The sequence below is a fragment of the Ochlerotatus camptorhynchus genome, unplaced genomic scaffold, assembly GCF_037179485.1.
Source record: "Ochlerotatus camptorhynchus isolate MF236.1 unplaced genomic scaffold, CSIRO-AGI_Acam_v1.1 ptg000364l, whole genome shotgun sequence".
Taxonomy (NCBI): domain Eukaryota; kingdom Metazoa; phylum Arthropoda; class Insecta; order Diptera; family Culicidae; genus Ochlerotatus; species Ochlerotatus camptorhynchus.
The window spans coordinates 362,865-379,534 of NW_027040852.1; the positions used below are offsets into that span (position 1 = coordinate 362,865).

Genomic DNA, 16,670 nt, shown 5'->3' on the forward strand with positions numbered 1-16,670 from the left:
GGGATTATGCATACATTCATAATTGTTTGTTACGCCTTTTCTCCTGATGGGTTCTTGCTTGCTGGCAAGTAAATATGCTACAAGAAAACTGTGTACCCCGTAGTAGGCACACAATGTGTATGCCTCACACCATAACGCCCATGACAAACGATCAATGGGAAAGAAAGTTGAAGGGCACACCAAGCCAAGCTAACCCGTTTCCATCCATAATTTACGGCATTGAGATCAGGTGCAAGATAGAATTGGTTGGTACGTTCCATCATATTATAACGGTTTCACAATTTTAAAGTAAACGACTATTTCCTGGCTCACGTTGTTCTTCACGTAACGGGTCACGTTAGGTGTACACAGTACCACGTCAATTACATCTGTCTATAGAATTCATGCTGGAAATCGTCTATTAATGGATCAATGTACCGTGTAGGCTTTTATTAAAATCCTGATTTTGGTGAGCCCATATTTAATATATAGTTAGAAAAGGTTGTAATCTGCCAACCCTGAGAAAGATGTAAAATTAAGAACTCGTTGGATTTTAAAAATACACTAGCCATTTAACCGAGAAAATATTCTAAAATTAGAATGTTAAGACTGGTGGGCGTTGGCCAGATTTGGATTTTTCAGATATAATCCTAAATAGGACCTAGATACTCTAGTAACCTCAAGGCCGCGCTTTGTCACAGTGTTTCATTGTGATTAATCAACACTCAAAGGGGTAAAATATAAAATTCGGGGTGAATTTGAAAGAAAGGGAACTTGTGTAGAGCGCACTGCCCACTGGACGATTCTGAAGCCTGGCCAAGTGAGTGGGTTATGGGTTTATTTGATTGAACGTCATTTTCAATTTATATATTGATACATTCAAACCATTGCATTGGCATTTGGTATTTCAGATAAGACAGAGATAGGATGCGGAGGGCCCGCTTAAGGGGAGCGTAACCCATGTTATGGTTTCCATTTATTAAATAGTTCAGATATACTAGAAATGACAGGTTTATAATGAGAGAATGTACCATATTGGGAAAGCATAATGTTCATACTTGAAGGGTTCAGAGCGGCTGAGCTGTTCGGTTGTAGTTTGACTTTCCTTCAAAACCAATTTGGCTCTAGAACCATTTTAAACTTGTTCTGCATTATTCACATGTTGCAATTATTGAAAAGAGCTCGATATAAAGTAGCTTTATACAATTAAATAGAAATGCCAAAATCTTACCAAGGAGTAACTGTTCTGATTTCGGTACAGTTTGTTGAGATCGGGAACAGTTTCTGAGTAAGGATTCCCATTTTGAAATAACTCAGATTAGCACAGAGTAATAGTTTTATTGCTAGGGAACTTTCTTTTGGGATCGTCTTTTCTTCATACAATATTGTATTATTCTCATTATTCATACTATATTAATCATGATCAGTCTTAGAAAATGTGATATGTTTGAGCCCAGTTCTAGAATTATTAATATCTTTTGAATTGCGCTCGCGAGAGGTTACCAAATATGAGTCCTCTTTTACACCCATAATAGTTTGGGGGAGGGAAAAAGTGATGCGATCTGAGAGCGAAATAGAGGCAAATAAAATAGGGAACACAACACCATGACCCAAACGACTAACCAATAATGCATGCGGCTCACACTTAACTTGTTCCATTTATTTCTTCCTCTCATGTACCAATATTACCTGCCTGAGAACCAATGGGAATAGGGTAGAGAACTAGTTCGGCCTAATCGCCCATTTTGGGCCTATCGAGCAGAAAACTTCAAATAAATCCATGATTTCAGAGTTAACAAGCCAATTATGCGTTTGGTACGGTACTTTAGTTAATAAGCTACACTGAGCGAATTTACCATGTCGTCATTGCATGATTAATCATTCAGAGCTATCCGATTTCTTTAACATCGAAAATAATATGAGATACCCGATTGACTGATAATTGACATTAAATGGGATGATTCATCATACATATCATAAAAGGAAATAACATCAACCACTTAATGAAGTACCGTTCAAATTTTGAAAGGTATTAACAATAAATGAATTCAAGAACAGAAATGAACTAAAATCATCCAAGTGAACCCCATAACGAAAATCATACAACAACTGTCATACGATTCATTTTCTTATCGTTTCAGTCTCCCATTGCGTTTTGGCCTTACAATTTTTTCGCAGTTTGTTGCGTCTCTCTCGAATAGCAGTACACAGTTTTTTCGCATACCACGGGGAGTGTCACCAAAAAGCGAACGAGAAAAAAGTTTTCGGATTCATGTGGCAAAAAAAATATCTACTCGTTCCGTTCCCGTTTGATTCGAATGCTTCAGTGCCCGTGGATTGTTTGCGATCCAGCCCCCCCCCCCCTCGAGGAGGCGGTCAGCGACTTTTAGGAAAGCAAGTACCAAAACGCCGAACTGCCTCTTTCGTACTACGGCAAGTCGTCGAACGAGTGGAGTTTTACAAACTGGCCAAGTGGCCATCGACAGAAACGTGTAATCAAAACAACATCCGCTGGTTGATTCAAATTCCTAGACTTCAGTAAGTTACTGGGAGGGAGGTCCTTTGTTTCAATCAAAACGATTCTAACAAAACAAATTTATCTTCCAGTGATATCTTCAAGACCAACCAGCTGATGAGCTCATTTAGCAGATTTTGGGACAACATTTTCAAACTGCTTTTTGAGGCCACAAACAACCCGAGCCAACATCCTAAATTGCACAAGTTCCTACAGAACGTGATTGGATTCGATTCCGTGGATGACGAGTCCGAACCGGCGAATCCACTGTTCGATGGGGACGCCAGGGGCGAGGCCGGCCCAGTGCAGCATTTAGTGTGGTTGTTTTTATCATAAATGAATAAAACAATTGTTCAACTTATAAAACAGAAGTGTTTCATTTACAACATTAATTAACAGTTCCAACAATTTAGAAGAGATATATTTCGTTATGATCACAATTTTTAAACAGTAAAATAAGCTTTCTGCTTCCATATATTTTTCATTCAGATTGCACTTATATTTCATTTAAACGTTGCATGACAATTTATTTTGAAACTGTATGACGAGTCCGTATCTTTCTCAATGTTAATCATACAGTTTGTTCATTTCAAGTCTTCCTAAGAATGGATGATAATCATGCTAATGGTTTACAGCGTGCAGAACGAAAATCATCCTGTTTTAGAATTAATGCTATTCAGTTCTTCTGTGCTTTGAGAGCTGAATCAGAGAATGATAATCTTTCACAAATAGAAAAATAATCCGTATGGGGCTCAAGTGAAGCAATAATCATACATTGATGTATGGACAATTTGGTTCAGTGTACGGAACGAAGTCAATGAGAACGCGTGATATGAAGGTTTGCACCCATTATTCTCAAAAACAAAAGAAGCGCTCCGACCGAATCATGTTTTGTCTTCATACGATAGGCCGAAGTGAATTCATTGACGTTTCAATGCGTTAGGCCGAGTTTAGAATGCGTAGGCCGAGTTTGGCGTCAAGAAGCAATGTTAGACTTTTGACAATATCTCAACGATTGGTTTCTCTTTATCAAATCTTACGGTACATACGGAAAGGTAAATAAATTTGGAAGCCATCAGTAACAATAACATTCCGTTTGGTGCTAAACTGCGCTAGATAAAGAAAGACTAAGTGCGGGTTGTGCTTAATAGGCCGGAAATGGGGTAGTTAACCCTACGGCCACATGCTCAATAGAAAGGAAAAAAAAGCGAGAAAGCGTGAACAAGAAAAGAAGAGAGTAAGCAAAAAGGATCACGCCGGTTGGAGACAGCCAATTTATACTGGACGGAACTGCAAACGTATCAAATGATCCCCAATGGAAATTGTTGTTGCTGACAGCGTACTGGCAGCCGAAAAACAATATAAAAATGAAAATAATAATACAACCGACAATATCACTGCAGGCAAGCGTGTGAAGCATGTGAATCAAATTCATCAGTACGTCACAGCAAAGGCACTGGGGCTTATGGCAGCAAAACCCCAACAAGGAAATCAAGCAAACCAATAGGAATTTGACCTGGGCCCAGGTCAAGCAACCGCTCAGAATGGAGGTTTCTCATGTTGGCCCTCTGCACCTCTGGAGGTTCTCAGGATACTTGAGTGAGTGAGCACGTGAAGAGGGACGTACCTGCAGGAGCGGGAATGAAAGCGGACATAGCTCATGCAGCACAACAAGTCGGCGTGCTGTTTCAGTTCTTCACTTTTAAGAAAAACAACAAATAGGGTAGAGAACTACTTCGGCCTAATCCCCATTTTGGGCCTAAAGTGTGTCCACGATGAAATTGCCACACTATGAAATTGCTCTAACTTTTTAACCGTTGGGTAGAATTTAATGAAAATTTGGGTGAATTTAGTTCATAGTGCATTATTTACATCCTGCAAGTTTTAAAGTCCTGTAATCAAAACTCGCGGAAATGGAGTCGAAAGAACAGCTCGTGCGTGATAAAATCTTGCGCATTCATCACGAGAACAAGGATCTCTCGCATCGTTCCATCGCTAAAACGTTGGGAATCGCGAATTCCACGGTGTCGCGAGTGATTAAGCGGTTCGAGGAACGGTTGACCACCGATCGGAAGCCCAGAAGTGAAGGAAAAAGTATTCCGTACAACACCAAAAATCACAACCGCGTAGTTGGGGCCTTCAACCGAAATCCGAACGCCTCCGTTAGGGATGTGGCTAAGAAGCTGCACCTAAGCCGAAGTTTTGTCCAGAAGGCCAAAACTAAGGCTGGGCTTCGAACGTTCAAGGTACAAAAGGCCCCTAATCACGACGAGAAGCAGAACAAGTCCGCCAAAACCCGTGCCAGGAAGTTGTACCTCAACATGCTGACGAAAGTTGAATGCTGCATCATGGACGACGAAACATATGTGAAGGCCGACTTCAAACAGATCCCCGGCAACCTGTTTTTCACGGCCAAGGAAAAGTTCAGCGTTCCGGAGCATGTCCGCACTCAGAAGATGTCCAAATTTGCGAAGAAATTCCTGGTTTGGCAAGCCATCTGCACGTGCGGGAAGCGGAGTGCACCTTTCGTGACCCAGGACACGATGAACGGACAGGTGTACATAAAAGAGTGCCTCCAAAAGCGGCTGCTTCCTCTCCTGAAGGCCCACAACGTCCCAACAATCTTCTGGCAAAATTTGGCCTCATGCCACTACTCCAAAGACGTGCTGAAGTGGTATGCGGACAATAAGGTCAATTTCGTGCCGAAAATGTTCAACCCTCCCAACACTCCGGAGCTCCGCCCCATCGAGAAGTACTGGGTGATTATGAAGCAGCGCCTTCTTAAACGACCTAAGGTAGTGAAGACAGTCGAGGAACTGAAGAAAGTATGGGTTTACATGCAAAAAACGGTTGATTCACAGGTTGTGCAGAATCTTATGGCCGGGGTTATGGCCAAGGTGCGGGCATTTGCGTATGGACTGTAAATAAAATACGAGTAAAATGGTAAAATGAAGTTTAATAGTTATTTCTCAATCCCTGAAAATTTGATGGCAATCGGATGAAAACTCGAATTTTGCGAATCAATTTTGTGTGTGGCAATTTCATCGTGGACACCCTTTATTGAGCTGAAAACTTCAAATAAATCCATGATTTCAGAGTTAAAAAGTCAATTATGCGTTTGGTACGATACTTTAGTTAATAAGCTACCGAACGAAGTCAATGAGAACAAATATGAAGCTGGCGAAGAAATCAATTAAAATAATGTGGTTCGCTGTAATAGAATTTTCTTAGAAGCTTGTGCCATCATCCACCAGATGGGATAGTATTTTTGTTTTGGTTTTGCACAAAGTTGATTTCGTGTACAATGATTCTTTGACAGAGTGTATCATTTTGTCATTTTTTTTATGCATTTCAGTTTTGAGTAGAGTGAAAAAGATAGAACCAAAACATTCTAGTATATTTGGTGAAAATGCTAGTTCAATCCAGTAGTATAGTTGCCATGTGGTACAATCCATTAGTAGTGGTGTTGCCATGTGGTACACTGAAAAATTGCAATAGCAGGTTAGTCACCAAAGTTTTCGAGCCGCTCCGTCTGTCACTTCGTTTGTGTCGTACTCTATTCTTCTCTATTCTTTTATTCTCTTACTATCCCCTACAAATATGAAGCTAGTGGGACTGCCTACGGGAACAACAGGTCTGCTGGTGGAAGAAAGTCGTTATGCTATACGGTCTAGCATAGGCCACGACCAAAATTTCCGTAGGTTCACACCTAGTTTAAGTGCAGATGGGCGGGCGATAGTCGGCCAGGGTGTGAGCTGAGCAATAACAATAACAATAACAATTAGAATGTTATGACTAGTGATGCACCGAATAGTGCTATGTGCTAACAATGTTAACCAATATTCGACCATTTTCCATCTAACAAGTGGCCGACAATGTATTTGAGTGACACTTTAAGACTGTAAAGCTTGATATTCGGCCTAAGTATTCTGTCGAATACTATGGCCGAATATTCGGTGCATCACTAGTTAAGACATCCGTGGGCATTGGATAAATTTTGATTTTTCAGATATAATACTAAATTGGACCTAGATTATGTAATACTCTAGTATTCTCAAGTCCGTGCTCTGTCACAATATTTTATTGTGATTAATCAACACTCAATGGGTAAAGTATAAAATTTGGGGTGAATTTGAAAGAAAGGTAACTTGGAGTGTAGAGCGCACTGCCCACTGGACGAATCTGAAGCCTGGCCAAGTGAGTGGGTTATGGCTTTATTTGATTGTAGGTACGTCTTTTCCGGAAAATGATATACCTATGGTCAATATAGCGCATATTGAAATGATTACAAACTTTTAATTACTTGAATTGAATTGCTGTGTGCAGGTATGTTTTGGAAATTTATTAGACTAGTTATAATATTGATACATTCACACCATTCCCTAATAAACGATATCATATATGGTACGACCATACCACATAAAGTTGGTATGATCTCCCGAATTGGTGGTTAGGCGCTTCTTATGGTTATTGTTTATGTGAGTTGTCATTTAGTGTTTGAGATAAGACATACATATATAGGCATATATAGGAAGGCCTACGCTTAGGGGAAGCGTTGTCCATGTTATGGTTTTCATTTATTAAATAGTTCAGATACGCTAGAAATAACAGGTTCATAGTGAAAGAATGTACTATGTGGTGCCCGTTCACTGATCACTTTTCAGATCAAAATCAGATTCACATCGTTAGTTGTGTGTGTGTGTGTGTGTGTGTGTGTGTGTGTGTGTGTGTGTGTGTGTGTGTTCAATCTAACCCCCACTGGCCGGCAGTGTTTTTATGGAAGAACTCTCTCTACAATGTCGCATTTATGGTCATTGTAGACAGCTTTAGTCCGGGAGTTAGAAGGTGATAGCTCTATTGCAGATCCAGCAACCAATTTCAGAATGTCTGGAGAGTCACGCCCATTCCGAGGGCTTACAATAAGCCCTGCATGTATGCATCACCGTTATCAAATGGATATTGGTATTACATACACGCTTCCAGGTTCGAAAATATATTTTTTCAAACCTGGCATGTATTTAGTTTAATTTTGATATTTTTTTTTTATAATTGGAAAGCTCTCATCATATTCTGCTTTCCCGCCGTCGTTGATTACTTCTTTTGGAATCCCTTAGACTTTTTCTCTAACGCTTCGTATTTCATTCCGTGCTTCACCGGCAATTTCCTTCCGTAGATCGTCCTTGATTGGTTTTAATATGATTCCGCCTTTTTTGGTCGGTTTCATTGAATTGAAATGAATTGCCATGGTGATCTGGGACGAGGCTCACGTCCAAAGTCGCTGTTCCACCGAGCGCTCCGTGTGCGAAAAGAGAATGAAAGAAATTCGAAAAGGGTCAGTTTCAAGAAGTGACAGTTTCATCAGATTTCCCAACTAACCATAGTCAAGCAAAGTAAAAATATACAAGCTATATTGCGACTATATGGTTTCTTGGGTACTCATATGGCCGTCAGAATGGTTCATCGGTTGCGAAGTGAAATATTTCTGAAAGTGATTCGTTATATTTCTCAATGTTTTGATTTTATCCTAAAGTAACCTCCATCTTATTTCACAGACAAGCAGACACAACACATTGATCATTTATCATTGTAAACCCTACCGCCATCTGTCGTATATACTTTCATGGGCAATACACTCAACAGATGGTTGTAGTATGTAAATGTCAAACGCTAGGGAATTGATTATATGCACCACAAGTGGCGGTACTACCAACTAAGAAACATTTAAATTGACCGTTAAAACGATTTCTATGAAGGTTCTAAGAGTGTTATGTCTGCTTGTCTGTGATCATACCTTCACCACAGACAAACATACATAACACTCGTAAGTTGTTCGTCGAACAAGCATTTAACGAACAATTTAAAAGTATCGTAGTTGGTAGTACCGCCACCTGTGGCGCGCATAGTCAATTCCCTTGCGTTTGACGTTTACACACTACCGCCATCTGTTCAACGTAGTGCCCACCACTGTGTACTCAATAGATGGCGGTAATGTTTTAGTGACGATGTTTTACAGTGAGAAATATTCAATGTGTTATGTCTGTTTGTCTGTGCCTTCACTATCGAAACTTCGGGTAATCTGCGAAAGTATTTGCATTTTTCTCAGGCACTTTTGATCCAACTGCAATTACTCTCTCATACTCGAAATGTGCCACGACCAAATTGGCACAACGACGCCCTATACGCTCTCTGACCGAAGCGCAGGGAAATCAGATTCACATCGTTAGTTATTCTATTTTTCATAAATATAGGGTAGAGAACTACTTCGGCCTAATCCTCCATTTTGGGCTTATCGAGCAGAAAACTTCAAATAAATTCATGATTTCAGAGTTAACAAGTCAGTTATGCGTTTGGTACGATATACTTTAGTTAATAAAATTCCGAACGAAGTCAATGAGAACGCGTGATATGAAAGTTTGCACCCATTATTCCCAAAAACAAATGAAGCGCTCCGACCGAATCAATTTTTATCTTCATCCGATAGGCCGAATTGAATTCATTGGCGTTTCAATGGCGTTTCAATGCGTTAGGCCGAGTTTAGAATCCGTAGGCCGAGTTTGGCGTCAAGAAGCAGTGTTAGACTTTTGAAAATATCTCAACGATTGGTGCTAAGCTGCACTAGATTAAGAAAGACTAAGTGCAAGTTGTGCTTAATAGGCCGGAAATGGAGTAGTTAACCCAACTCTGCATACTTTTGTTCTAGTGTAAAGGCTATTGTCATTGTGATGACAATGCTGTTAGAATTGATTTCTACAATTATCAATGCCTGTAAACCAGGGGTTCCATTTAGCGCTCATTTCGTAATGAAAATATTGATGTTTCGACGTAGGATTACGTCTTTCGACAACATATTGGGGTGCAATTTCAAAAAATCAAAATTGACCGCGTTACGAAAAGTGGTCAGGTATTGACCACATATACCTCTGCCAATGGCGGATGGATATTAATTCTAAACAAGCCAATCGATAGGGATTTTTTCTATGAATGCTAAACTGCTAAACTGAACACTTTATCAATTTTCATAAGGTCTCTATTGAAATTGCATGAATGTGCAACTGTTGCTATACTAATGAAAATTATCACCGATTGACTGCGAAAAGCGCTTTTCCTAACACAGATTTAAAAATCGAATTCACTCCGGTCTCACCGAACGTCATCATAAGCAGCAGCAGCAGCAGTGCTTTCGGCGCGTGCCGTTGTAGATTGTTCTCCAGTACACGACGAAAGGCTGCCCGCAAGCGTGAGCTGCAGCCCACTGGGCGGTTAATTCGCCGAAGAATGAGGAAGAAGTTGCACCGCTACTGATCGGATTTCAGTTGCTCGTCGTGATCCGCTGTGAGCCATCTATACCAAGCGCGTCACCCTCGTTTCAAACAACATACAGCTCGCCAGCCTCATTTGTGTTGAACACCTTAATAGCTCAGCATTTCTCAACCACACGACAAAACGGACCACCATAAATTTGTTCAAGCATATTTTCTGGACACTTCTCGCGTTACCTTTCAAAAAGACCAGTTGATCGATTGTCTTCAACGACTCTATCTCTCGTTAATAACTCGTCACTTTGGTAAGAGCTTGTATCCAAGACACATCGTCCAGGATTGGCTACATGGACACTGACAGAGCACCTCAAAAACAGAACTCTCAAACTGCTTCCGAATTTCAACCTGTCGAACTTTTTCACTCTCGTTATCAGTGAATCAATCAGAAATCAATTTAATATTTACTATACTTTTGCTGTGCCATCAAAACTACCTTTCGTAAACCTACGTCAAATCTACGGTTGTGTCCCTCTTACTTTTTTACTTTTCTGTTTTTTTTTCTGGCCATTTAACGAATTATACGGTTTGTAAGTTATTGCGTTTGGACTCATTTTGTGAACTTTTTCAATAAGTTTTTAAATATCAGCGGTGAATAGAGGTCGAGTAGTGAATGGGCATCACACGGTAGTTAGAGCAGTGAATGGCGACGTTACGCTACTTTCAAATGTTGTCCTGGCAATCAAATGACTTATTTAACATAGGGTAGAGCGCTACTTCGTCGTAATCGCCAACTTCCGTTCTATCGATCAGAAAAGATCAATAATATCAATGATTTCACCGTGTTTAAATCAAAAATAGGTTTATTCCGATGCGTTAGTTCATTAGCTACAACATAAATCCTGTTAGAGCACATTGTATGTTTAATTACGCTCATTGTTCTCAAAACAACAAGCTTATTATCATGTTGTGGCCAAATTAGAGCATTTGGTTTCCAATAGCAGTTTAGCAGCAAAAAAGATTAAATTATTTAGCTTTAAAGAATAATTTATTCAATTCTATTGATGTAAAACTAGTATTCATATGAAGTGCCGTTATTCAACACAGATCAAACCAATTTTTCATAATTAAGAAAATATAAAAAAAGTAGTAGCATCAACCAGAACCTGGACGGAATGAGCTAGTAATTACGATGATCACAACACTGCCATATTCTGTCATGACAAAAATTTCGATGAGATTTTGAAGAAAATTTTTATCATCGTTTTCTCATCCGATGATAGTGGAATAAAGAGCCTAAATTTATAAAGAGACGAAATGTCAAAAATGGAACAATCGATTGTCAGTCAAAGTCACAGGAAAAGTCATTCCAATCGAGCAGAAGACCTGTCAAATGGATAAGATGTAGCCTCTTTATAAATTCAGGCTCTTTACTTTGTAAATATCACGTGAGATCTTTGATAGAAAATGACATTTGCCAGTCCTGCACAGATAAAAATTCTGAATTTTAATTGTGATGTAAACATTCATTCACGTAAACTTAAATTTAATTTCACACAACCGAGCAACTTATAAACAATGTTGTTTACAAAGATGGGCTTTTGTATACAATATTTGCTACATTGCATGAATTGTGCTAGAACTTTACATGATATATAATGTAAACTTATATGATATATGACGCTCCATTTGTGTGCATCATATTGAACAGAAATTTACACTACTTTTCGAACTGTGTGGTCTAGAGCTAAGAGGAAGAGGAGACAACTGGCTTCTTACTCTTTTATCTCTATCTCTATCTATAGCTATCTCTATCTCTATCTTACGTGTGGGACATGCATATTCTCTGACATTTAGTGACTCCAACACGGTAAGCATATTCCCTGGGTGACTCCAAGCATATGTTACGCAACAGCGTTACGCAATCACTATACTCGTAGTGTTGGCAACACGGCATTCGTTCGCCGCCTATCGACATCGAGTCCGAGCCGACTGCAATGCAGCAGCAGCTCACTCTTCATCTTTCGTATCCAGGACGTCAACGGAGTAAGTCGTGTTCATCGGTCGGGGGCGATTCTTCCCAACGGAAAGTCGAATCCACATTACGCACTTCAAATTGGACAATCACGAGCTGGTTCGCGTTTGACAGAAAAGTGGTTCGTTTTCGCCCCCGTATTGTCTTCTCTTCTCTTAGGTCTAGAGTATCACACAAGCTTACAAGTGCAACGGGAAGGACGGTAGGTGGGGTTTGGTCACTAGATACGTTAACTTAGCTGAAGGCACGGGATATGCACTGAACAATTACAATTACAATTAAAATTAGAATGTTAAAACATCACTACGTCTGAGTGGACGACTAATGAGGTTTATTCTGGGTATTCTGGTTTATTCTCTCACCCGATTCCGATTAGGTTTTGCACCACCGGGGTTAACCTCAATCGGATGACAGTTCAGTGGTACCATAGAGGTATCTCTAAGACCACTGGGTCCCGAAGAAAATCATTATTAAAGGGTGTCCACGATGAAATTGCCACACACAAAATTGATTCGCAAAATTCGAGTTTTCATCCGATTGCCATCAAATTTTCAGGGATTGAGAAATAACTATTAAACTTCATTTTACCATTTTACTGGTATTTTATTTACAGTCCATACGCAAATGCCCGCACCTTGGCCTTAACCCCTGCCATAAGATTCTGCACAACCTGTGAATCACCCGTTTTTTGCATGTAAACCCATACTTTCTTCAGTTCCTCAACTGTCTTCACTACCTTAGGTTGTTTAAGAAGGTGCTGCTTCATAATCGCCCAGTACTTCTCGATGGGGCGGAGCTCCGGAGTGTTGGGAGGGTTGAACATTTTCGGCACGAAATTGACCTTATTGTCCGCATACCACTTCAGCACGTCCTTGGAGTAGTGGCATGAGGCCAAATCCGGCCAGAAGATTGTTGGGACGTTGTGGGCCTTCAGGAGAGGAAGCAGCCGCTTCTGGAGGCACTCTTTTATGTGCACCTGTCCGTTCATCGTGTCCTGGGTCACGAAAGGTGCACTCCGCTTCCCGCACGTGCAGATGGCTTGCCAAACCAGGAATCTTCTGAGTGCGGACATGCTCCGGAACGCTGAACTTATCCTTGGCCGTGAAAAACAGGTTGCCGGGGATCTGTTTGAAGTCGGCCTTCACATATGTTTCGTCGTCCATGATGCAGCATTCAACTTTCGTCAGCATGTTGAGGTACAACTTCCTGGCACGGGTTTTGGCGGCCTTGTTCTGCTTCTCGTCGCGATTAGGGGCCTTTTGTACCTTGAACGTTCGAAGCCCAGCCTTAGTTTTGGCCTTCTGGACAAAACTTCGGCTTAGGTGCAGCTTCTTAGCCACATCCCTAACGGAGGCGTTCGGATTTCGGTTGAAGGCCCCAACTACGCGGTTGTGATTTTTGGTGTTGTACGGAATACTTTTTCCTTCACTTCTGGGCTTCCGATCGGTGGTCAACCGTTGCTCGAACCGCTTAATCACTCGCGACACCGTGGAATTCGCGATTCCCAACGTTTTAGCGATGGAACGATGCGAGAGATCCTTGTTCTCGTGATGAATGCGCAAGATTTTATCACGCACGAGCTGTTCTTTCGTCTCCATTTCCGCGAGTTTTGATCACATAGAAACACTGGAATAAGAGACCAGCGGAGACAAAAAACATGAATTTGGCAACAAGATAAACATAAAAGCAATCCTGGCATTACTTGCATTTGTAACTGCTTGCGAGTGACTTCGCCAATGCACCGACGAGCGAGTTCATGAGTGATTGTTAAACGATTTTAATACTCCTCCCTAATTAAAGCAAACCATTTGTAAACATTGCAGATTGGAACCACTTTTGACAGTACGATTGGAATCATAACAGTGTCTCCGCTGGTCTCTTATTCCAGTGTTTCTAGATCACAGGACTTTAAAACTTGCAGGATGTAAATAATGCACTATGAACTAAATCCACCCAAATTTTCATTAAATTCTACCCAACGGTTAAAAAGTTAGCGCAATTTCATAGTGTGGCTATTTCATCGTGGACACCCTTTATTTTTGGCTCACTCAGTACCAGAACAACGGTCCCAAGCAGTCCCAAGCTATTTCACTCACCCCTGCATGTTCTGCATGAATCCACACACCCCTGATGTTATCTGTCAAACTTTCATAGCGAATCAAAACAAACATAGTGTAGTAATAGAATTTCAACTAGAATAGGGTACGTTAATCGTTTGCTTGGGACCAATAGGCTACTAAAGTGGTGAGCCAATTTAAAATCGTTAGTTTCGTATTGATTGTTGTTATAACTCTGTAGTCTGAACATGGCATTAGAGTATCACCCCACTCGGGATTTTCTGATGCATACATTGAGGCAAATAATCCTAAGAATTTCATAAGGTTTGACTTATGAATGAACCATATGAATTTTATAACGTGACTTATGAATGATTTTTGTCTAACGCTTTTAACCATTTCATTTTCCTAAGCGTTGAAAGACGAGTTGTCAACACACGGGCTCCGTTACCCGCATAAATGGGAACCATTACTTGACCTTACCAAAAATGATTTAAAATTGTTTATAATCCCTGCTAAACTTTAACTGAAACGGTTATGGAACTTTACATGAACGTTTGTGTGATAAAGTTATAACCTTATGTATTATGGTTTTTTTTTTTTTAAAGTGGACCTTACCAATAATGGGTTGTTAAGAACCATTACCATTCAAAATAGTTGTTTTCTCCATACATTTTCTGAAATAGAACTATATTAGAACCTTTTTACTTATGTTTTGAAAACTTCAATGGTCATGATTATGGTAGGCAGTAAGGTCCATGGATGGTTTTGTAACATCGATGAACTTCATGCGGAATGCATCGCGAATTGGTTGTCTGTAAATTAACTATAGTCAAAGACAATAAAAAATCCTAATTCAATGTATGCTGATTTCAACAAATCAATGCACGGTGCCTAATTTCACTTTTGTATCTGAGTAAAAGAGATAGCAACGAATGGAAGCCAAAACAAACCACCCAAAACTGTCAAAATTTACGGGTTTGAGAAGAGTGCTCCGTATCAAACTCGTCTGATAAAAGCTTGAATACACCACATTAGCAGCAGTAGTTGCAGCATGGAAACATCGTATAAACCAAGCAGTGCAGGCACGCTCAAGTGGTTGAACTAAATAAACTTGTTTTTTTTTCTTTCGAGAAATTTTGGCCTGCCACGATGGTGTGGTAATGAGAGGGGGAAAGGCTTCGGAGGTCGTGGTTCTTTCTCCAATAGTACCTCCAACCTGATGGTGTGCAAGTACAACCGTCCACACCCCTTTCCACTCAAGAAAACAAACTGGAAGTAGTAGAGAGCCGTCCATAAACTACGTTTACAGTTTTTAAGATATTTTAGAAGCTCCCCCCTCTCTGTGTAGACTGTCATTCATACAAAAATAGTAGGAACCATAGATTCTCCATACCCCCTGAAGTCTCTACGTGGATGGGGAACAGCCCCTAGAGAAAGGCAAGACTTTATTCAAAAATTATGCATCGCAACGATGTCGCCTCCTTAACTCTCAACCCGGTGGACCGGTGTGTCACCCACCCATCATCATTGCTTTTGCCTCGGCTTTTACTTATACTGTGCATGATAGGTAGCTAGGTCGGTACCGAGTAGGATGGTTGAAAAGCAGCTAAATACATTAAGCCAAGATAGAGAGACATGCGAGACAGACAGCATCATGAAGCAAGAGGATCAAGAAGAGCGTTGAGGAACCGGTAGGCACACGACGGACGATATGTTTGATAGGTAGATGGTATGGTGTGTGGCGTGGGTGTGTATTCCCTCCTCAGGTTGGCAGACGCGTCTTTTGCCAGGTGAGAAGGAAATCTTTACTTATTACATCGTTAAAGCAAACGGAAAGGAAATCCTAAGAGAGCCTCTGATGACGGACGGGTGCACTGCTGAACATGAACATACCTACCTGTATACGTACACAGTCAGAGGTGGTTGAGAGCCTGTTTGAACGATGCGATGATGAACTGGGCTTTCGTTTTAAGCACATCAAGCCGACGATAATGGAAAGATGACCGTCTGGATTCGTGGAACTTAGACAAGCTGATAATGAAATGTTTTCTGCTGGCTTCGTGTGGAGTTGATTGAATCGAATGAAACGAGACAAACATAATATTATTAAAGTTCAAAAGTAAATCGAAGTTTAGAAATTGAACCGATAGTCTAGATTTGCTACTGGGCTATCGTAAGATCCACACGCCGTGACTTTGAATACATTACCTAAGCTTATTGTTTCCGGTGTGGGGACTTCGCCTTCGACTTCGTGAGCTGTTTGCAGAATTTTGTGGCAGTAACGACATAGTGATCGGGGGCTCGCTCTTCCCCCATTGGCCAGTGCACAAAGTCACGTGGGTTTCCCGTGATGGACATACCGAAAATCAGATCGACTACATCTGCATCAGCCGAAAATGGAGACGGAGCCTTCTTGATGTCCGGAATAAACGCAGCGCCGACATCGCGTCTAACCATCACCTTCTAATCGGCGAAATCCGCCTACGCATGGCGCGGATCCAGCGACGGGAGGAGAGACTCGGGTGGCAGTTCAACACACGCCGACTTGAAGATCCAGCGGTAAAAAGGTCTTTTGTTGAAGAACTTGAGACTCGAGCTGCGTACGTTCCAGAAGGTGGCAGCGTAGAAGAACAATGGACGGCCATCAAGAATGCCTTTATAGAAACAAGCGAGAATAACTTGGGTGAGCTGCGCACCCAGAGGAAAGAGTGGATCACAGATGAAACCTGGCGGAAGATTGAGGAGCGTACAGAAGCAAAAGCCGCGATAGAGCGGGCGAGAACCAGAGGAGCCAAGAACGAAGCCCGTCAACGGTACTCGGCTCT

General features: G+C 41.0%; 1 protein-coding gene across 1 annotated transcript in view; it reads left to right on the forward strand.

Moving 5' to 3' along the window:
• LOC135709777 (arginyl-tRNA--protein transferase 1-like) overlaps positions 1–16,670 on the forward strand; it is a 413,720-nt gene that overhangs the window by 108,733 nt on the left and 288,317 nt on the right. The window lies entirely within an intron of this gene.